We start from the raw sequence: 21,023 nt of genomic DNA, 5'->3' as shown, positions 1-21,023 counted from the left end.
GGACTTACCAAACTATGACTTTTTTTTCTTGTCATTTTGGACAACAAACTATACTATGATGTATTTATGCCATTTTGGAACATTTCGGTCGACGTTCTATGACTTTTTTTATGCCATTTTTGACCATTTTGGACGGCATACTATTGTATGTCAACATGCAAAAAAATGTTGAGAACAACATGCAGAAATGTTTTTTCTGTTTTTGAACATGTACTATGACGTTTTTAGACAAGGTATAATATGTCATTTTAAGCTGTTTTTTCTACATGCTATATTATGTTTTTGGCCTAATTTTGGACATAGTATACTATGACAGGTGTCGACAAGCTATAATATGACATTTCCAGCCATTTATTCGACATGTCACAATTTGACAATTTTGACAAGTCGTTTTAAGCCTTTTTTTCGACATGCTGTATGCTGTTTTTGACTGTTTTTTCAAACAAGTATGACATGTCACCTGCTATAATGTCTTGTTTTCAGCCGTTTTTTCAACATTTGACATTTTTCGCCATACTATACTATGTCTTTTACAGGCATTTTTCTGCATGCTATAGTATGACCGTTTTTGGCTGTTTTTCTCAACTTAATATATTATGACATGTCTCGACATGCTTAAATATGTTGTTTTTTGTCTTTTTTTATGGTGTTTTTGACATTCTTGTCAACTTTCTATGCTATGACATGACTCAACATGCTATTCTAAGTTGTTTTGAGTCCTTAGGATGTTTTTGGCCGTTTTTACAAGATGCTATACGATTGCATGCCTCTAAACACTATTTTAAACTACTTTATGGGGTTTTCAGCTGCTTTTGAGACACATTGACATTTGTTGCCATACTATAGTATTGCATTTTAGGTCGTTTTTTTTTCAGATGCGAAATTAGGGTGTTTTTGGCCGCTTTTGCAACATTCTATTCTATGGACTGTCTTGACATTCTATTTTATGCTGTTTTCAGCTTTTTTCAGCTATTTTTGGACTTGTCATATTCTAACATTTTTCGCAATACTGTAATATTGCATTTTGGGTCTTATTTTCGACATGCCATATTAGGGTGTTTTTGGTCGTTTTTGCAACAATCTAAGCTATGGCCTGTCTCTGCATTCTATTGTTAGCTATTTTATGTGGTTTTCAGCTAACATTCTATGCTATAGCGTGTCTCAATACACTGTTTTAGGCTATTTTTAGGTGTTTTCAGCTGTTTTTGGGACATATCATATTTTGACGTTTTTAGCCATACCTTGCCTTTCCGATCATTTTTTCAACATGCATTATTATGGTATTTTTGGCCTTTTTTGCAACATTCGTAGCCATGGTGTGTCTTGGCACACTATTTTAACATGTTTTGAGGTGTTTTCAGCTGTTTTTGGGACATGCCCTTTTTTGACCTTTTTTGCCATACTATAGCCTTGCCTTTTCGGTCATTTTTTTAACATGCTTTATTATGGTGCTTTTGGCCATTTTTGCAACATTCTATGCTATGGCGTCTGTCAGTACGCTACTTTAGGTTGTTTTGAAGTGTTTTCAGATGTTTTTACAACATGTCCTATTTTGACCTTTTTTGCCATACTATAGCCTTGCCTTTTTGGTCATTTTTTCAACATGCATTATTATGGTGTTTTTGGCCATTTTTGCAACATTCTATGCTTTGGCGTGTCTCAGCACGCTACTTTAGGTTGTTTTGAGGTGTTTACATCTGTTTTTGGAACATGTCCTATTTTGACATTTTTGCCATACTATAGCCTTGCCTTTTCGGTCATTTTTTCAACATGCATTATTATGTTGTTTTTGGCCATTTTTGCAACACTCTATGCTATGGCGTCTGTCAGCACGCTACTTTCGACTGTTTTCAGGTGTTCTTAGCTATTTTTAGAACATGTCCTATTTTGACCTTTTTTGCCATACTATAGCCTTGCCTTTTCGGTCATTTTTTCAACATGCATTATTATGTTGTTTTTGGCTATTTTTGCAACATTCTATGCTATGGCGTCTATCAGTACGCTACTTTAGGTTGTTTTCAGGTGTTTTCAGCTGTTTTTGGGACATGTCCTATTTTGACATTTTTGCCATACTATAGCCTTGCCTTTTTGGTCATTTGTTCATCATGCATTATTATGTTGTTTTTGGCTATTTTTGCAACATTCTATGCTATGGCGTCTATCAGCACGCTACTTTAGGTTGTTTTGAAGTGTTTTCAGATGTTTTTACAACATGTCCTATTTTGACCTTTTTTGCCATACTATAGCCTTGCCTCTTCGGTCATTTTTTCAACATGCATTATTATGTTGTTTTTGGCTATTTTTGCAACATTCTATGCTATGGCGTCTGTCAGCACGCTACTTTAGGTTGTTTTGAGGTGTTTTTAGCTATTTTTAGAACATGTCCTATTTTGACATTTTTTGCCATACTATAGCCTTGCCTTTTCGATCATTTTTTCAACAGGCATTATTATGTTGTTTTTGGGCATTTTTGCAACATTCTATGCTATGGTGTTTGTCAGCATGCTACTTTAGGTTGTTTTGAGGTGTTTTCAGTTGTTTTTGAGCCATGTCCTATTTTGACCTTTTTTGCCATACTATAGCCTTGCCTTTTTGGTCATTTTTTCAACATGCATTATTATGGTGTTTTTGGCCATTTTTGCAACATTCTATGCTATGGCATGTGTCAGCACGCTACTTTAGGTTGTTTTGAGGTGTTTTCAGCTGTTTTTACAACATGTCCTATTTCAACCTTTTTTGCCATACTATAGCCTTGCCTTTTCGGTCATTTTTTCAACATGCATTATTATGTTGTTTTTGGCTATTTTTGCAACATTCTATGCTATGGCATGTGTCAGCACGCTACTTTAGGTTGTTTTGAGGTGTTTTCAGCTGTTTTTGGGCCATGTCCTATTTTGACCTTTTTTGCCATACTATAGCCTTGCCTTCTTGGTCATTTTTTCATCATGCATTATTATGTTGTTTTCAGCCATTTTTGCAACTTTCTATGCTTTGGCGTGTCTCAGCACGCTACTTTAGGTTGTTTTGAGGTGTTTACAGCTGTTTTTGGAACATGTCCTATTTTGACATTTTTGCCATACTATAGCCTTGCCTTTTCGGTCATTTTTTCAACATGCATTATTATGGTGTTTTTGGCCATTTTTGCAACATTCTATGCTATGGCATGTGTCAGCACGCTACTTTAGGTTGTTTTGAGGTGTTTTCAGCTGTTTTTGGAACATGTCCTATTTTGACATTTTTGCCATACTATAGCCTTGCCTTTTCGGTCATTTTTTCAACATGCATTATTATGTTGTTTTTGGCCATTTTTGCAACATTCTTACCCATGGTGTGTGTCGGCACGCTACTTTAGGTTGTTTTGAGGTGTTTTCAGCTGTTTTTAGAACATGTCCTATTTCATCCTTTTTTGCCATACTATAGCCTTGCCTTTTCGGTCATTTTTTCAACATGCATTATTATGGTGTTTTTGGCCATTTTTGCAACATTCTATGCTATGGTGTTTGTCAGCACGCTACTTTAGGTTGTTTTGAGGTGTTTTCAGCTGTTTTTGAGCCATGTCCTATTTTGACCTTTTTTGCCATACTATAGCCTTGCCTTCTCGGTCATTTTTTCATCATGCATTATTCTGTTGTTTTTGGCCATTTTTGCAACATTCTATGTTATGGCATCTGTCAGCACGCTACTTTAGACTGTTTTCAGGTGTTCTTAGCATATTTTTAGAACATGTCCTATTTTGACCTTTTTTGCCATACTATAGCCTTGCCTTTTCGGTCATTTTTCATCATGCATTATTATGTTGTTTTTGGCCATTTTGCAACATTCTATGCCATGGCATCTGTCAGCAAGCTACTTTAGGTTGTTTTGAGGTATTTTCAGCTGTTTTTGGGACATGTCCTGTTTTGACATTTTTGCCATACTATAGCCTTGCCTTTTCAGTCATTTTTTTCAACATGCATTATTATGTTGTTTTTGGCCATTTTTGCAACATTCTATGCTTTGGCGTGTCTCAGCACGCTACTTTAGGTTGTTTTGAGGTGTTTTCAGCTGTTTTTGAACCATGTCCTTTTTTGACCTTTTTTGCCATACTATAGCCTTGCCTTTTCAGTCTTTTTTTCAACATGCATTATTATGGTGTTTTTGGCCATTTTTGCAACATGCTATGCTATGGCGTCTGTCAGCACGCTACTTTAGGTTGTTTTGAGGTGTTTTCAATGTTTTTAGAACATGTCCTATTTTGACCTTTTTGCCATACTATAGCCTTGCCTTTTTGGTCATTTTTTCAACATGCATTATTATGGTGTTTTTGGCCATTTTTGCAACATTCTATGCTATGGTGTGTGTCAGCACGCTACTTTAGGTTGTTTTGAGGTGTTTTCAGCTGTTTTTGGGACAAGTCCTTTTTTGACATTTTTGCCATACTATAGCCTTGCCTTTTCGGTCATTTTTTCAACATGCATTATTATGGTGTTTTTGGCCATTTTGCAACATTCTTACCTATGGTGTGTGTGCACGCTACTTTAGGTTGTTTTGAGGTGTTTTCAGCTGTTTTTGGGACATGTCCTATTTTGACATTTTTGCCATACTATAGCCTTGCCTCTTCGGTCATTTTTTCAACATGCATTATTATGGTGTTTTTGGCCATTTTTGCAACATTCTATGCTATGGCGTCTGTCAGTACGCTACTTTAGGTTGTTTTGAGGTGTTTTCAGCTGTTTTTGAGCCATGTCCTATTTTGACCTTTTTTGCCATACTATAGCCTTGCCTTTTCGGTCATTTTTTTCAACATGCATTATTATGGTGTTTTTGGCCATTTTTGCAACATGCTGTGCTATGGCGTGTGTCAGCACGCTACTTTAGGTTGTTTTGAAGTGTTTTCAGATGTTTTTACAACATGTCCTATTTTGACCTTTTTTGCCATACTATAGCCTTGCCTCTTCGGTCATTTTTTCAACATGCATTATTATGTTGTTTTTGGCTATTTTTGCAACATTCTATGCTATGGCGTCTGTCAGCGCGCTACTTTAGGTTGTTTTGAGGTGTTTTCAGCTGTTTTTACAACATGTCCTATTTCAACCTTTTTTGCCATACTATAGCCTTGCCTTTTCGGTCATTTTTTCAACATGCATTATTATGGTGTTTTTGGCCATTTTTGCAACATTCTATGCTTTGGCGTGTCTCAGCACGCTACTTTAGGTTGTTTTGAGGTGTTTACACCTGTTTTTGGAACATGTCCTATTTTGACATTTTTGCCATACTATAGCCTTGCCTTTTCGGTCATTTTTTCAACGTGCATTATTATGTTGTTTTTGGCCATTTTTGCAACATTCTTACCCATGGTGTGTGTCGATATGCTACTTTAGGTTGTTTTGAGGTGTTTTCAGCTGTTTTTGGGCCATGTCCTATTTCAACCTTTTTTGCCATACTATAGCCTTGCCTTCTTGGTCATTTTTTCATCATGCATTATTATGTTGTTTTCGGCCATTTTTGCAACTTTCTATGCTATGGCGTGTGTCAGCACGCTACTTTAGGTTGTTTTGAGGTGTTTTCAGCTGTTTTTACAACATGTCCTATTTCAACCTTTTTTGCCATACTATAGCCTTGCCTTTTCAGTCATTTTTTCAACATGCATTATTATGTTGTTTTTGGCTATTTTTGCAACATTCTATGCTATGGCGTGTGTCAGCATGCTACTTTAGGTTGTTTTGAGGTGTTTTCAGCTGTTTTTGGGACATGTCCTATTTTGACCTTTTTGCCATACTATAGCCTTGCCTTTTCGGTGATTTTTTTCAACGTGCATTATTATGGTGTTTTTGGCCATTTTTGCAACATGCTATGCTATGGCGTCTGTCAGCACGCTACTTTAGACTGTTTTGAGGTGTTTTCAGCTGTTTTTGGGACAAGTCCTTTTTTGACATTTTTGCCATACTATAGCCTTGCCTTTTCGGTCATTTTTTCAACGTGCATTATTATGGTGTTTTTGGCCATTTTTGCAACATGCTATGCTATGGCGTCTGTCAGCACTCTACCTTAGGTTGTTTTGAGGTGTTTTCAGCTGTTTTTAGAACATGTCCTTTTTTGACCTTTTTTGCCATACTATAGCCTTGCCTTTTCAGTCATTTTTTCAACATGCATTATTATGTTGTTTTTGGCTATTTTTGCAACATTCTATGCTATGGCGTGTGTCAGCACGCTACTTTAGGTTGTTTTGAGGTGTTTTCAGCTGTTTTTGGGACATGTCCTATTTTGACATTTTTGCCATACTATAGCCTTGCCTCTTCAGTCATTTTTTCAACATGCATTATTATGGTGTTTTTGGCCATTTTTGCAACATTCTATGCTATGGCGTCTGTCAGTACGCTACTTTAGGTTGTTTTGAGGTGTTTTCAGCTGTTTTTGAGCCATGTCCTATTTTGACCTTTTTTGCCATACTATAGCCTTGCCTTCTTGGTCATTTTTTCATCATGCATTATTATGTTGTTTTTGGCCATTTTTGCAACATTCTATGCTATGGCATCTGTCAGCACGCTACTTTAGACTGTTTTCAGGTGTTCTTAGCTATTTTTAGAACATGTCCTATTTTGACCTTTTTTGCCATACTATAGCCTTGCCTTTTCGGTCATTTTTTCAACGTGCATTATTATGTTGTTTTTGGCCATTTTTGCAACATTCTTACCCATGGTGTGTGTCGGCATGCTACTTTAGGTTGTTTTGAGGTGTTTTCAGCTGTTTTTGGGACATGTCCTATTTTGACATTTTTGCCATACTATAGCCTTGCCTTTTCAGTCATTTTTTCAACATGCATTATTATGGTGTTTTCGGCCATTTTTGCAACATTCTATGTTATGGCGTGTGTCAGCACTCTACCTTAGGTTGTTTTGAGGCGTTTTCAGCTGTTTTTGAACCATGTCCTTTTTTGACCTTTTTTGCCATACTATAGCCTTGCCTTTTCAGTCATTTTTTCAACATGCATTATTATGTTGTTTTTGGCCATTTTTGCAACATTCTATGCTATGGCGTCTGTCAGTACGCTACTTTAGGTTGTTTTGAGGTGTTTTCAATGTTTTTAGAACATGTCCTATTTCGACCTTTTTTGCCATACTATAGCCTTGCCTTTTCGGTGATTTTTTTCAACATGCATTATTATGGTGTTTTTGGCCATTTTTGCAACATTCTATGCTATGGCGTGTGTCAGCACGCTACTTTAGACTGTTTTGAGGTGTTTTCAGCTGTTTTTGGGACAAGTCCTTTTTTGACATTTTTGCCATACTATAGCCTTGCCTTTTCGGTCATTTTTTCAACATGCGTTATTATGGTGTTTTTGGCCATTTTTGCAACATTCTTACCTATGGTGTGTGTCGGCACGCTACTTTAGGTTGTTTTGAGGTGTTTTCAGCTGTTTTTGGGACATGTCCTATTTTGACATTTTTGCCATACTATAGCCTTGCCTCTTCGGTCATTTTTTCAACATGCATTATTATGGTGTTTTTGGCCATTTTTGCAACATTCTATGCTATGGCGTCTGTCAGTACGCTACTTTAGGTTGTTTTGAGGTGTTTTCAGCTGTTTTTGAGCCATGTCCTATTTTGACCTTTTTTGCCATACTATAGCCTTGCCTTTTCGGTAATTTTTTTCAACATGCATTATTATGGTGTTTTTGGCCATTTTTGCAACATGCTGTGCTATGGCGTGTGTCAGCACGCTACTTTAGGTTGTTTTGAAGTGTTTTCAGATGTTTTTACAACATGTCCTATTTTGACCTTTTTTGCCATACTATAGCCTTGCCTCTTCGGTCATTCTTTCAACATGCATTATTATGTTGTTTTTGGCTATTTTTGCAACATTCTATGCTATGGCGTCTGTCAGCGCGCTACTTTAGGTTGTTTTGAGGTGTTTTTAGCTGTTTTTACAACATGTCCTATTTCAACCTTTTTTGCCATACTATAGCCTTGCCTTTTCGGTCATTTTTTCAACATGCATTATTATGGTGTTTTTGGGCATTTTTGCAACATTCTATGCTATGGTGTTTGTCAGCACGCTACTTTAGGTTGTTTTGAGGTGTTTTCAGTTGTTTTTGAGCCATGTCCTATTTCAACCTTTTTTGCCATACTATAGCCTTGCCTTTTCGGTCATTTTTTCAACATGCATTATTATGGTGTTTTTGGCCATTTTTGCAACATTCTATGCTTTGGCGTGTCTCAGCACGCTACTTTAGGTTGTTTTGAGGTGTTTTCAGCTGTTTTTGAACCATGTCCTTTTTTGACCTTTTTTGCCATACTATAGCCTTGCCTTTTTGGTCATTTTTTCATCATGCATTATTATGTTGTTTTTGGCTATTTTTGCAACATTCTATGCTATGGCGTCTATCAGCACGCTACTTTAGGTTGTTTTGAAGTGTTTTCAGATGTTTTTACAAGATGTTCTATTTTGACCTTTTTTGCCATACTATAGCCTTGCCTCTTCGGTCATTTTTTCAACATGCATTATTATGTTGTTTTTGGCTATTTTTGCAACATTCTATGGTATGGCATGTGTCGGCACGCTACTTTAGGTTGTTTTGAGGTGTTTTCAGCTGTTTTTAGAACATGTCCTATTTCAACCTTTTTTGCCATACTATAGCCTTGCCTTCTTGGTCATTTTTTCATCATGCATTATTATGTTGTTTTCGGCCATTTTTGCAACTTTCTATGCTATGGCGTGTGTCAGCACGCTACTTTAGGTTGTTTTGAGGTGTTTTCAGCTGTTTTTACAACATGTCCTATTTCAATCTTTTTTGCCATACTATAGCCTTGCCTTTTCAGTCATTTTTTCAACATGCATTATTATGGTGTTTTTGGCCATTTCTGCAACATTCTATGTTATGGCGTGTGTCAGCACTCTACTTTAGGTTGTTTTGAGGTGTTTTCAATGTTTTTAGAACATGTCCTATTTCGACCTTTTTTGCCATACTATAGCCTTGCCTTTTCGGTGATTTTTTTCAACGTGCATTATTATGGTGTTTTTGGCCATTTTTGCAACATGCTATGCTATGGCGTCTGTCAGCACGCTACTTTAGACTGTTTTGAGGTGTTTTCAGCTGTTTTTGGGACAAGTCCTTTTTTGACATTTTTGCCATACTATAGCCTTGCCTTTTCGGTCATTTTTTCAACGTGCATTATTATGGTGTTTTTGGCCATTTTTGCAACATTCTATGCTATGGCGTGTGTCAGCACGCTACTTTAGGTTGTTTTGAGGTGTTTTCAGCTGTTTTTGAACCATGTCCTTTTTTGACCTTTTTTGCCATACTATAGCCTTGCCTTTTCAGTCATTTTTTCAACATGCATTATTATGTTGTTTTTGGCTATTTTTGCAACATTCTATGCTATGGCGTGTGTCAGCACGCTACTTTAGGTTGTTTTGAGGTGTTTTCAGCTGTTTTTGGGACATGTCCTATTTTGACATTTTTGCCATACTATAGCCTTGCCTCTTCGGTCATTTTTTCAACATGCTTTATTATGGTGTTTTTGTCCATTTTTGCAACATTCTATGCTATGGCGTCTGTCAGTATGCTACTTTAGGTTGTTTTGAGGTGTTTTCAATGTTTTTAGAACATGTCCTATTTCGACCTTTTTTGCCATACTATAGCCTTGCCTTTTCGGTGATTTTTTTCAACGTGCATTATTATGGTGTTTTTGGCCATTTTTGCAACATGCTATGCTATGGCGTCTGTCAGCACGCTACTTTAGACTGTTTTGAGGTGTTTTCAGCTGTTTTTGGGACAAGTCCTTTTTTGACATTTTTGCCATACTATAGCCTTGCCTTTTCGGTCATTTTTTCAACATGCGTTATTATGGTGTTTTTGGCCATTTTTGCAACATTCTATGCTATGGCGTCTGTCAGTATGCTACTTTAGGTTGTTTTGAGGTGTTTTCAGCTGTTTTTGAGCCATGTCCTATTTTGACCTTTTTTGCCATACTATAGCCTTGCCTTTTCGGTCATTTTTTTCAACATGCATTATTATGTTGTTTTTGGCCATTTTTGCAACATGCTGTGCTATGGTGTGTGTCAGCACGCTACTTTAGGTTGTTTTGAAGTGTTTTCAGATGTTTTTACAACATGTCCTATTTCAACCTTTTTTGCCATACTATAGCCTTGCCTTTTCGGTCATTTTTTCAACATGCATTATTATGTTGTTTTTGGCCATTTTTGCAACATTCTTACCCATGGTGTGTGTCGGCATGCTACTTTAGGTTGTTTTGAGGTGTTTTCAGCTGTTTTTGGGACATGTCCTATTTTGACATTTTTACCATACTATAGCCTTGCCTTTTCAGTCATTTTTTCAACATGCATTATTATGGTGTTTTTGGCCATTTCTGCAACATTCTATGTTATGGCGTGTGTCAGCACTCTACCTTAGGTTGTTTTGAGGTGTTTTCAGCTGTTTTTAGAACATGTCCTTTTTTGACCTTTTTTGCCATACTATAGCCTTGCCTTTTCAGTCATTTTTTCAACATGCATTATTATGTTGTTTTTGGCTATTTTTGCAACATTCTATGCTATGGTGTTTGTCAGCACGCTACTTTAGGTTGTTTTGAGGTGTTTTCAGCTGTTTTTGGAACATGTCCTATTTTGACATTTTTGCCATACTATAGCCTTGCCTCTTCGGTCATTTTTTCAAAATGCTTTATTATGGTGTTTTTGGCCATTTTTGCAACATTCTATGCTATGGCGTGTGTCAGCACGCTACTTTAGGTTGTTTTGAGGTGTTTTCAGCTGTTTTTGGGCCATGTCCTATTTCAACCTTTTTTACCATACTATAGCCTTGCCTTTTCGGTGATTATTTTCAACATGCATTATTATGGTGTTTTTGGCCATTTTTGCAACATTCTATGCTATGGCGTCTGTCAGCACGCTACTTTAGACTGTTTTGAGGTGTTTTCAGCTGTTTTTAGAACATGTCCTATTTTGACCTTTTTTGCCATACTATAGCCTTGCCTTTTTGGTCATTTTTTCATCATGCATTATTATGGTGTTTTTGGCCGTTTTTGCAACATTCTATGCTACGGTGTGTGTCGGCACGCTACTTTAGGTTGTTTTGAGGTGTTTTCAGCTGTTTTTGGGACAAGTCCTTTTTTGACATTTTTGCCATACTATAGCCTTGCCTTCTTGGTCATTTTTTCATCATGCATTATTATGTTGTTTTCGGCCATTTTTGCAACTTTCTATGCTATGGCGTCTGTCAGCACACTACTTTAGACTGTTTTCAGGTGTTTTTAGCTGTTTTTGGGACATGTCCTGTTTTGACATTTTTGCCATACTATAGCCTTGCCTTTTCGGTCATTTTTTCAACATGCATTATTATGGTGTTTTTGGCCATTTTTGCAACATTCTTACCCATGGTGTGTGTCGGCACGCTACTTTAGGTTGTTTTGGGGTGCTTTCAGCTGTTTTTGGGACATGTCCTATTTTGACATTTTTGCCATACTATAGCCTTGCCTTCTCGGTCATTTTTTCATCATGCATTATTATGTTGTTTTTGACCATTTTTGCAACTTTCTATGCTATGGCGTGTGTCAGCACGCTACTTTAGGTTGTTTTGAGGTGTTTTCAGCTGTTTTTAGAACATGTCCTATTTCATCCTTTTTTGCCATACTATAGCCTTGCCTTTTTGGTCATTTTTTCATCATGCATTATTATGGTGTTTTTGGCCATTTTTGCAACATGCCATGTTATGGCATGTGTCAGCACTCTACTTTAGGTTGTTTTGAGGTGTTTTCAGCTGTTTTGGGACATGTCATATTTTGACCTTTTTTGCCATACTATAGCCTTGCCTCTTCAGTCATTTTTTCAACATGCATTATTATGGTGTTTTTGGCCATTTTTGCAACATTCTATGCTATGGCATCTGTCAGCACGCTACTTTAGACTGTTTTCAGGTGTTTTTAGCTATTTTTAGAACATGTCCTATTTTGACCTTTTTTGCCATACTATAGCCTTGCCTTTTTGGTCATTTTTTCATCATGCATTATTATGGTGTTTTTGGCCGTTTTTGCAACATTCTTACCCATGGTGTGTGTCGGCATGCTACTTTAGGTTGTTTTGAGGTGTTTTCAGCTGTTTTTGGGACATGTCCTATTTTGACATTTTTGCCATACTATAGCCTTGCCTTTTCAGTCATTTTTTCAACATGCATTATTATGGTGTTTTCGGCCATTTTTGCAACATGCTATGCTATGGCGTCTGTCAGCACGCTACTTTAGACTGTTTTGAGGTGTTTTCAGCTGTTTTTGGGACAAGTCCTTTTTTGACCTTTTTTGCCATACTATAGCCTTGCCTTTTTGGTCATTTTTTCAACATGCTTTATTATGGTGTTTTTGGCCATTTTTGTAACTTTCTATGCTATGGCATGTGTAAACACGCTACTTTAGACTGTTTTCAGGTGTTTTTAGCTGTTTTTAGAACATGTCCTATTTTGACCTTTTTTGCCATACTATTGCCTTGCCTTTTCGGTCATTTTTTCAACATGTATTATTATGGTGTTTTTGGCCGTTTTTGCAACATTCTTACCCATGGTGTGTGTCAGCACGCTACTTTAGGTTGTTTTGAGGTGTTTTCTGCTGTTTTTGGTTCATGTCCTATTTTGACATTTTTGCCATACTATAGCCTTGCCTTTTCGGTCATTTTTTCATCATGCATTATTATGTTGTTTTTGGCCATTTTTGCAACGTTCTATGATATGGCATCATTCAGCACGCTACTTTAGACTGTTTTCAGGTGTTTTTAGCTATTTTTAGAACATGTCATATTTTGAACTTTTTTTGCCATACTATAGCCTTGCCTTTTTGGTCATTTTTCAACATGCATTATTATGGTGTTTTTGGCTGTTTTTGCATCATTCTATGCTTTGGCGTGTGTCTACATGCTATTTTATGCAGTTTTCAGTTGTTTTTGGGACATATCATATGTTGACATTTTCTGCCATATTGTAATAGGGCATATTTGGTCCTTTTTTCGACATGCTGCATTATGGCATTGTTGTCTCTTTTATCGAACCATTTTCCAGTTTTGGTCAGGGCGGCAGACACTGCCTCCAGTTTTTTAGGGTAGACTGAAGCCCTTCCTCCTTGATAAGGTCTTTTTTTCTTCTCTTGCTCCCTTCTTCTGCAAACACTCATGTCTATTTACTGCATTACATTAACTCGGTTGCCTGTCCGGAGCTTTTGTGCTCCCTTTTTTTTTTTTTTTAGTTTTTCTGGATCCTGACTTCAATCTTTGTTGTGCCTGATGGTGGTGATAGCTGTGCTGGTGCTGTGACCCTGGCTCTGGTTGTGCTCCTGCTGTGGCTGCATGGATACTGTACCTCCGTCTCTCCTTGATCATGGTCTTGGTTTTGCCATTGCTGTGGTCCTGTCTGAAGCTGCGCCTGTGTCATGGGCTTTGTTTGATGCCATGATCCTACTTGATGGGACCTTCTACTGCCATTATTATGAGTCGTGCCTCCACTATGAATATAGGCATGGGACTCTTATCAACACCTACAATATCTGCATGTAGCATCACATGCTATCATAGAGTGCATTTAAGTAATTTTACACCTATCACTATTGTTATATAACATGCTATTGTTAACATTGTTGCTGTTGAATCTTGCCCCCTCTGATTCCCCCTCTCTCTTTCTCTTTTCCTTTTGTCATTATTGTAATTTAATTGTTATTTATGACATCTGTTGCACATATGTCCGTCCTGGAAGAGGGATCCCTCATCAGTCGCTCTTCCTGAGGTTTTTTACAATTTTTTTCATTCGTTACAGGGTTTTTTTGGGAAGTTTTTACTTAGACGATGTGAGGGTCTAAGGACAGAGGGATGTAGTATGCTGTAAAGTCTTCTGAGAAAAAATTGTTTTGGAATATTGGGCTGAATGAATAAAACTGATGTGAATTAACATGACTTTTGTCTGGCCTTATTTGGTATTATTGTTGGCTCATATTGTTATGATTTCCTTTAGAGACATCCTTTTTGCTTCTGTTTGTTCTCTCTGTTGAAGCACAATGTAAACTTTGTTTTTAAAAATGCTATATAAATAAAATTATAATTCTACAATGTTGTTTTTCGATCGTTTTCTGTGACATGCTTCATTATGATGTTTTTGTAATTTTTTTCAACTTTCTATACTATGACATGACTCAACATCATATTCTATGATGTATTGAGCCCTTTTTTTGACATGTTAAATTTTGAAATTTTTTGACACCCTATAGCCTTGCCTTTTCGGTCATTTTTTCATCATGCGTTATTATGGTGTTTTTGTCCATTTTTGCAACTTTCTATGCTGTGGCATCTGTCAGCACGCTACTTTAGGTTGTTTTGAGGTGTTTTCAGCTGTTTTTGGGACATGTCCTATTTTGACATTTTTGCCATACTATAGCCTTGCCTTCTCGGCCATTTTTTCATCATGCATTATTCTGTTGTTTTAGCCATTTTTGCAACTTTCTATGCTATGGCGTGTGTCAGCAAGCTACTTTAGGTTGTTTTGAGGTATTTTCAGCTGTTTTTGGGACATGTCCTGTTTTGACATTTTTGCCATACTATAGCCTTGCCTCTTCGGTCATTTTTTTCAACATGCTTTATTATGGTGTTTTTGGCCATTTTTGCAACATTCTATGCTATGGCGTCTATCAGTACGCTACTTTAGACTGTTTTCAGGTGTTTTTAGCTATTTTTAGAACATGTCCTATTTTGACCTTTTTGCCATACTATAGCCTTGCCTTTTTGGTCATTTTTTCAACATGCATTATTATGGTGTTTCTGGCCATTTTTGCAACATTCTATGCTATGGCATGTGTCAGCACGCTACTTTATGTTGTTTTGAGGTGTTTTCAGCTGTTTTTGGGACAAGTCCTTTTTTGACATTTTTGCCATACTATAGCCTTGCCTTTTCGGTCATTTTTTCAACATGCTTTATTATGGTGTTTTTGGCCGTTTTTGCAACATTCTTACCCATGGTGTGTGTCGGCACGCTACTTTAGGTTGTTTTGAGGTGTTTTCAGCTGTTTTTGGGACATGTCCTATTTTGACATTTTTGCCATACTATAGCCTTGCCTTCTCGGTCATTTTTTCATCATGCATTATTATGTTGTTTTGGCCATTTTTGCAACTTTCTATGCTATGGCGTGTGTCGGCACGCTACTTTAGGTTGTTTTGAGGTGTTTTCAGCTGTTTTTGGGACATGTCCTATTTTGACATTTTTGCCATACTATAGCCTTGCCTTTTTGGTCATTTTTTCAACATGCATTATTATGGTGTTTCTGGCCATTTTTGCAACATTTTATGCTATGGCGTGTGTCAGCACGCTACTTTAGGTTGTTTTGAGGTGTTTTCAGCTGTTTTTGGGACAAGTCCTTTTTTGACATTTTTGCCATACTATAGCCTTGCCTTTTCGGTCATTTTTCAACATGCTTTATTATGGTGTTTTTGGCCGTTTTGCAACATTCTTACCCATGGTGTGTCGGCACGCTACTTTAGGTTGTTTTGAGGTGTTTTCAGCTGTTTTTGGGACATGTCCTATTTTGACATTTTTGCCATACTATAGCCTTGCCTTCTCGGTCATTTTTTCATCATGCATTATTATGTTGTTTTGGCCATTTTTGCAACTTTCTATGCTATGGCGTGTGTCAGCAAGCTACTTTAGGTTGTTTTGAGGTATTTTCAGCTGTTTTTGGGACATGTCCTATTTTGACATTTTTGCCATACTATAGCCTTGCCTTTTCGGTCATTTTTTCAACATGCTTTATTATGGTGTTTTTGGCCATTTTTGCAACATTCTATGCTATGGCGTCTATCAGTACGCTACTTTAGACTGTTTTCAGGTGTTTTTAGCTATTTTTAGAACATGTCCTATTTTGACATTTTTGCCATACTATAGCCTTGCCTTTTTGGTCATTTTTTCAACATGCATTATTATGGTGTTTCTGGCCATTTTTGCAACATTCTATGCTATGGCGTGTGTCAGCACGCTACTTTAGGTTGTTTTGAGGTGTTTTCAGCTGTTTTTGGGACATGTCCTATTTTGACATTTTTGCCATACTATAGCCTTGCCTCTTCGGTCATTTTTTCATCATGCTTTATTATGTTGTTTTTGCCATTTTGCAACATTCTATGCTATGGCGTCTATCAACGCTTACTTTAGACTGTTTTCAGGTGTTTTTAGCTATTTTTAGAACATGTCCTATTTTGACCTTTTTGCCATACTATAGCCTTGCCTTTTTGGTCATTTTTTCAACATGCATTATTATGGTGTTTCTGGCCATTTTTGCAACATTCTATGCTATGGCATCTGTCAGCACGCTACTTTAGGTTGTTTTGAGGTGTTTTCAGCTGTTTTTGGGACATGTCCTATTTTGACATTTTTGCCATACTATAGCCTTGCCTCTTCGGTCATTTTTTCAACATGCTTTATTATGGTGTTTTTGGCCATTTTTGCAACATTCTATGCTATGGCGTCTATCAGTACGCTACTTTAGACTGTTTTCAGGTGTTTTTAGCTATTTTTAGAACATGTCCTATTTTGACCTTTTTGCCATACTATAGCCTTGCCTTCTCGGTCATTTTTTCAACATGCTTTATTATGGTGTTTTTGGCCATTTTTGCAACATTCTATGCTATGGCATCTATCAGTACGCTACTTTAGACTGTTTTCAGGTGTTTTTAGCTATTTTTAGAACATGTCCTATTTTGACCTTTTTGCCATACTATAGCCTTGCCTTTTGGTCATTTTTTCAACATGCTTTATTATGGTGTTTCTGGCCATTTTTGCAACATTCTATGCTATGGCATGTGTCAGCACGCTACTTTATGTTGTTTTGAGGTGTTTTCAGCTGTTTTTGGGACAAGTCCTTTTTTGACATTTTTGCCATACTATAGCCTTGCCTTTTTGGTCATTTTTTCAACATGCTTTATTATGGTGTTTTTGGCCGTTTTTGCAACATTCTTACCCATGGTGTGTGTCGGCACGCTACTTTAGGTTGTTTTGAGGTGTTTTCAGCTGTTTTTGGGACATGTCTTATTTTGACATTTTTGCCATACTATAGCCTTGCCTTCTCGGTCATTTTTTCATCATGCATTATTATGTTGTTTTGGCCATTTTTGCAACTTTCTATGCTATGGCGTGTGTCAGCAAGCTACTTTAGGTTGTTTTGAGGTATTTTCAGCTGTTTTTGGGACATGTCCAATTTTGACATTTTTGCCATACTATAGCCTTGCCTCTTCGGTCATTTTTTCAACATGCATTATTATGGTGTTTCTGGCCATTTTTGCAACATTCTATGCTATGGCGTGTGTCAGCACGCTACTTTAGGTTGTTTTGAGGTGTTTTCAGCTGTTTTTGGACATGTCCTATTTTTGACATTTTTGCCATACTATAGCCTTGCCTTTTTGGTCATTTTTTCAACATGCATTATTATGGTGTTTTTGGCCGTTTTTGCAACATTCTTACCCATGGTGTGTGTCGGCACGCTACTTTAGGTTGTTTTGAGGTGTTTTCAGCTGTTTTTGGGACAAGTCCTTTTTTGACATTTTTGCCATACTATAGCCTTGCCTTCTCGGTCATTTTTTCAACATGCTTTATTATGGTGTTTTTGGCCATTTTTGCAACATTCTATGCTATGGCGTCTATCAGTACGCTACTTTAGACTGTTTTCAAGTGTTTTTAGCTATTTTTAGAACATGTCCTATTTTGACCTTTTTGCCATACTATAGCCTTGCCTTTTTGGTCATTTTTTCAACATGCTTTATTATGGTGTTTCTGGCCATTTTTGCAACATTCTATGCTATGGCGTGTGTCAGCACGCTACTTTATGTTGTTTTGAGGTGTTTTCAGCTGTTTTTGGGACAAGTCCTTTTTTGACATTTTTGCCATACTATAGCCTTGCCTTTTTGGTCATTTTTTCAACATGCTTTATTATGGTGTTTTTGGCCGTTTTTGCAACATTCTTACCCATGGTGTGTGTCGGCATGCTACTTTCGGTTGTTTTTAGGTGTTTTCTGCTGTTTTTGGGACATGTCCTATTTTGACATTTTTGCCATACTATAGCCTTGCCTTCTCGGTCATTTTTTCATCATGCATTATTATGTTGTTTTGGCCATTTTTGCAACTTTCTATGCTATGGCGTGTGTCAGCAAGCTACTTTAGGTTGTTTTGAGGTATTTTCAGCTGTTTTTGGGACATGTCCTATTTTGACATTTTTGCCATACTATAGCCTTGCCTTTTTGGTCATTTTTTCAACATGCATTATTATGGTGTTTCTGGCCATTTTTGCAACATTCTATGCTATGGCGTGTGTCAGCACGCTACTTTAGGTTGTTTTGAGGTGTTTTCAGCTGTTTTTGGGACATGTCCTATTTTGACATTTTTGCCATACTATAGCCTTGCCTCTTCGGTCATTTTTTCAACATGCTTTATTATGGTGTTTTTGGCCATTTTTGCAACATTCTATGCTATGGCGTCTATCAGTACGCTACTTTAGACTGTTTTCAGGTGTTTTTAGCTATTTTTAGAACATGTCCTATTTTGACCTTTTTGCCATACTATAGCCTTGCCTTTTCGGTCATTTTTTCAACATGCTTTATTATGGTGTTTTTGGCCGTTTTTGCAACATTCTATGCTATGGCATCTGTCAATCGCTACTTTAGACTGTTTTCAGGTGTTTTTAGCTAGTTTTAGAACATGTCCTATTTTGACCTTTTTGCCATACTATAGCCTTGCCTTTTTGGTCATTTTTTCAACATGCTTTATTATGGTGTTTCTGGCCATTTTTGCAACATTCTATGCTATGGCGTGTGTCAGCACGCTACTTTAGGTTGTTTTGAGGTGTTTTCAGCTGTTTTTGGGACAAGTCCTTTTTTGACATTTTTACCATACTATAGCCTTGCCTTTTTGGTCATATTTTCAACATGCTTTATTATGGTGTTTTTGGCCATTTTTGCAACATTCTTACCCATGGTGTGTGTCGGCACGCTACTTTAGGTTGTTTTGAGGTGTTTTCAGCTGTTTTTGGGACATGTCCTATTTTGACATTTTTGCCATACTATAGCCTTGCCTTCTCGGTCATTTTTTCATCATGCATTATTATGTTGTTTTGGCCATTTTTGCAACTTTCTATGCTATGGCGTGTGTCAGCAAGCTACTTTAGGTTGTTCTGAGGCATTTTCAGCTGTTTTTGGGACATGTCCTATTTTGACATTTTTGCCATACTATAGCCTTGCCTCTTCGGTCATTTTTTCAACATGCTTTATTATGGTGTTTTTGGCCATTTTTGCAACATTCTTACCCATGGTGTGTGTCGGCACGCTACTTTAGGTTGTTTTGAGGTGTTTTCAGCTGTTTTTGGGACATGTCCTATTTTGACATTTTTGCCATACTATAGCCTTGCCTTTTTGGTCATTTTTTCAACATGCATTATTATGGTGTTTTTGGCCATTTTTGCAACATTCTATGCTATGGCGTGTGTCAGCACGCTACTTTAGGTTGTTTTGAGGTGTTTTCAGCTGTTTTTGGGACAAGTCCTTTTTTGACATTTTTGCCATACTATAGCCTTGCCTTTTCGGTCATTTTTTCAACATGCTTTATTATGGTGTTTTTGGCCGTTTTTGCAACATTCTTACCCATGGTGTGTGTCGGCACGCTACTTTAGGTTGTTTTGAGGTGTTTTCAGCTATTTTTAAAACATGTCCTATTTTGACATTTTTGCCATACTATAGCCTTGCCTTTTCGGTCATTTTTTCAACATGCATTATTATGTTGTTTTTGGCTATTTTTGCAACATTCTATGCTTTGGCATCTGTCAGCACGCTATTTTAGACTGTTTTCAGGGGTTTTTAGCTATTTTTAGAACATGTCACATTTTGACCTTTTTTGCCATACTATAGCCTTGCCTTTTCGGTCATTTTTTCATCATGCATTATTATGTTGTTTTTGGCCATTTTTGCAACTTTCTATGCCATGGCATCTGTCAGCACGCTACTTTAGGTTGTTTTGAGGTGTTTTCAGCTATTTTTAAAACATGTCCTATTTTGACCTTTTTTGCCATACTATAGCCTTGCCTCTTCGGTCATTTTTTCAACATGCTTTATTATGGTGTTTTTGGCCATTTTTGCAACATTCTATGCTATGGCGTCTATCAGTACGCTACTTTAGACTGTTTTCAGGTTTTTTTTAGCTATTTTTAGAACATGTCCTATTTTGACATTTTTGCCATACTATAGCCTTGCCTTCTCGGTCATTTTTTCATCATGCATTATTCTGTTGTTTTAGCCATTTTTGCAACTTTCTATGCTATGGCGTGTGTCAGCAAGCTACTTTAGGTTGTTTTGAGGTATTTTCAGCTGTTTTTGGGACATGTCCTATTTTGACATTTTTGCCATACTATAGCCTTGCCTTCTCGGTCATTTTTTCATCATGCATTATTATGTTGTTTTGGCCATTTTTGCAACTTTCTATGCTATGGCGTGTGTCAGCAAGCTACTTTAGGTTGTTCTGAGGCATTTTCAGCTGTTTTTGGGACATGTCCTATTTTGACATTTTTGCCATACTATAGCCTTGCCTCTTCGGTCATTTTTTCAACATGCTTTATTATGGTGTTTTTGGCCATTTTTGCAACATTCTTACCCATGGTGTGTGTCGGCACGCTACTTTAGGTTGTTTTGAGGTGTTTTCAGCTGTTTTTGGGACATGTCCTATTTTGACATTTTTGCCATACTATAGCCTTGCCTTTTTGGTCATTTTTTCAACATGCATTATTATGGTGTTTCTGGCCATTTTTGCAACATTCTATGCTATGGCGTGTGTCAGCACGCTACTTTAGGTTGTTTTGAGGTGTTTTCAGCTGTTTTTGGGACAAGTCCTTTTTTGACATTTTTGCCATACTATAGCCTTGCCTTTTCGGTCATTTTTTCAACATGCTTTATTATGGTGTTTTTGGCCGTTTTTGCAACATTCTTACCCATGGTGTGTGTCGGCACGCTACTTTAGGTTGTTTTGAGGTGTTTTCAGC

At 37.1% G+C, this 21,023-nt stretch overlaps 1 long non-coding RNA gene across 1 annotated transcript in view; it reads left to right on the top strand.

Annotated features, from left to right (window-relative positions):
- LOC148190008 (uncharacterized) overlaps positions 1 to 13,885 on the top strand; it is a 114,729-nt gene extending 100,844 nt beyond the window's left edge. Inside the window, exon 5 of the long non-coding RNA XR_015776148.1 lies at positions 13,224 to 13,885. This is a non-coding gene — a long non-coding RNA (uncharacterized LOC148190008). The remainder of the gene's footprint in view (positions 1 to 13,223) is intronic.
- Positions 13,886 to 21,023: the final 7,138 nt, after the last annotated feature.

This window comes from Plectropomus leopardus, chromosome 3 (assembly GCF_026936395.1).
Source record: "Plectropomus leopardus strain MGB_pleo_1.0 chromosome 3, ASM2693639v1, whole genome shotgun sequence".
Taxonomy (NCBI): Eukaryota; Metazoa; Chordata; class Actinopteri; order Perciformes; family Serranidae; genus Plectropomus; species Plectropomus leopardus.
The sequence above is the reverse complement of the archived record's forward strand: the minus strand, read 5'-3'. Positions and strand labels throughout refer to the sequence as shown.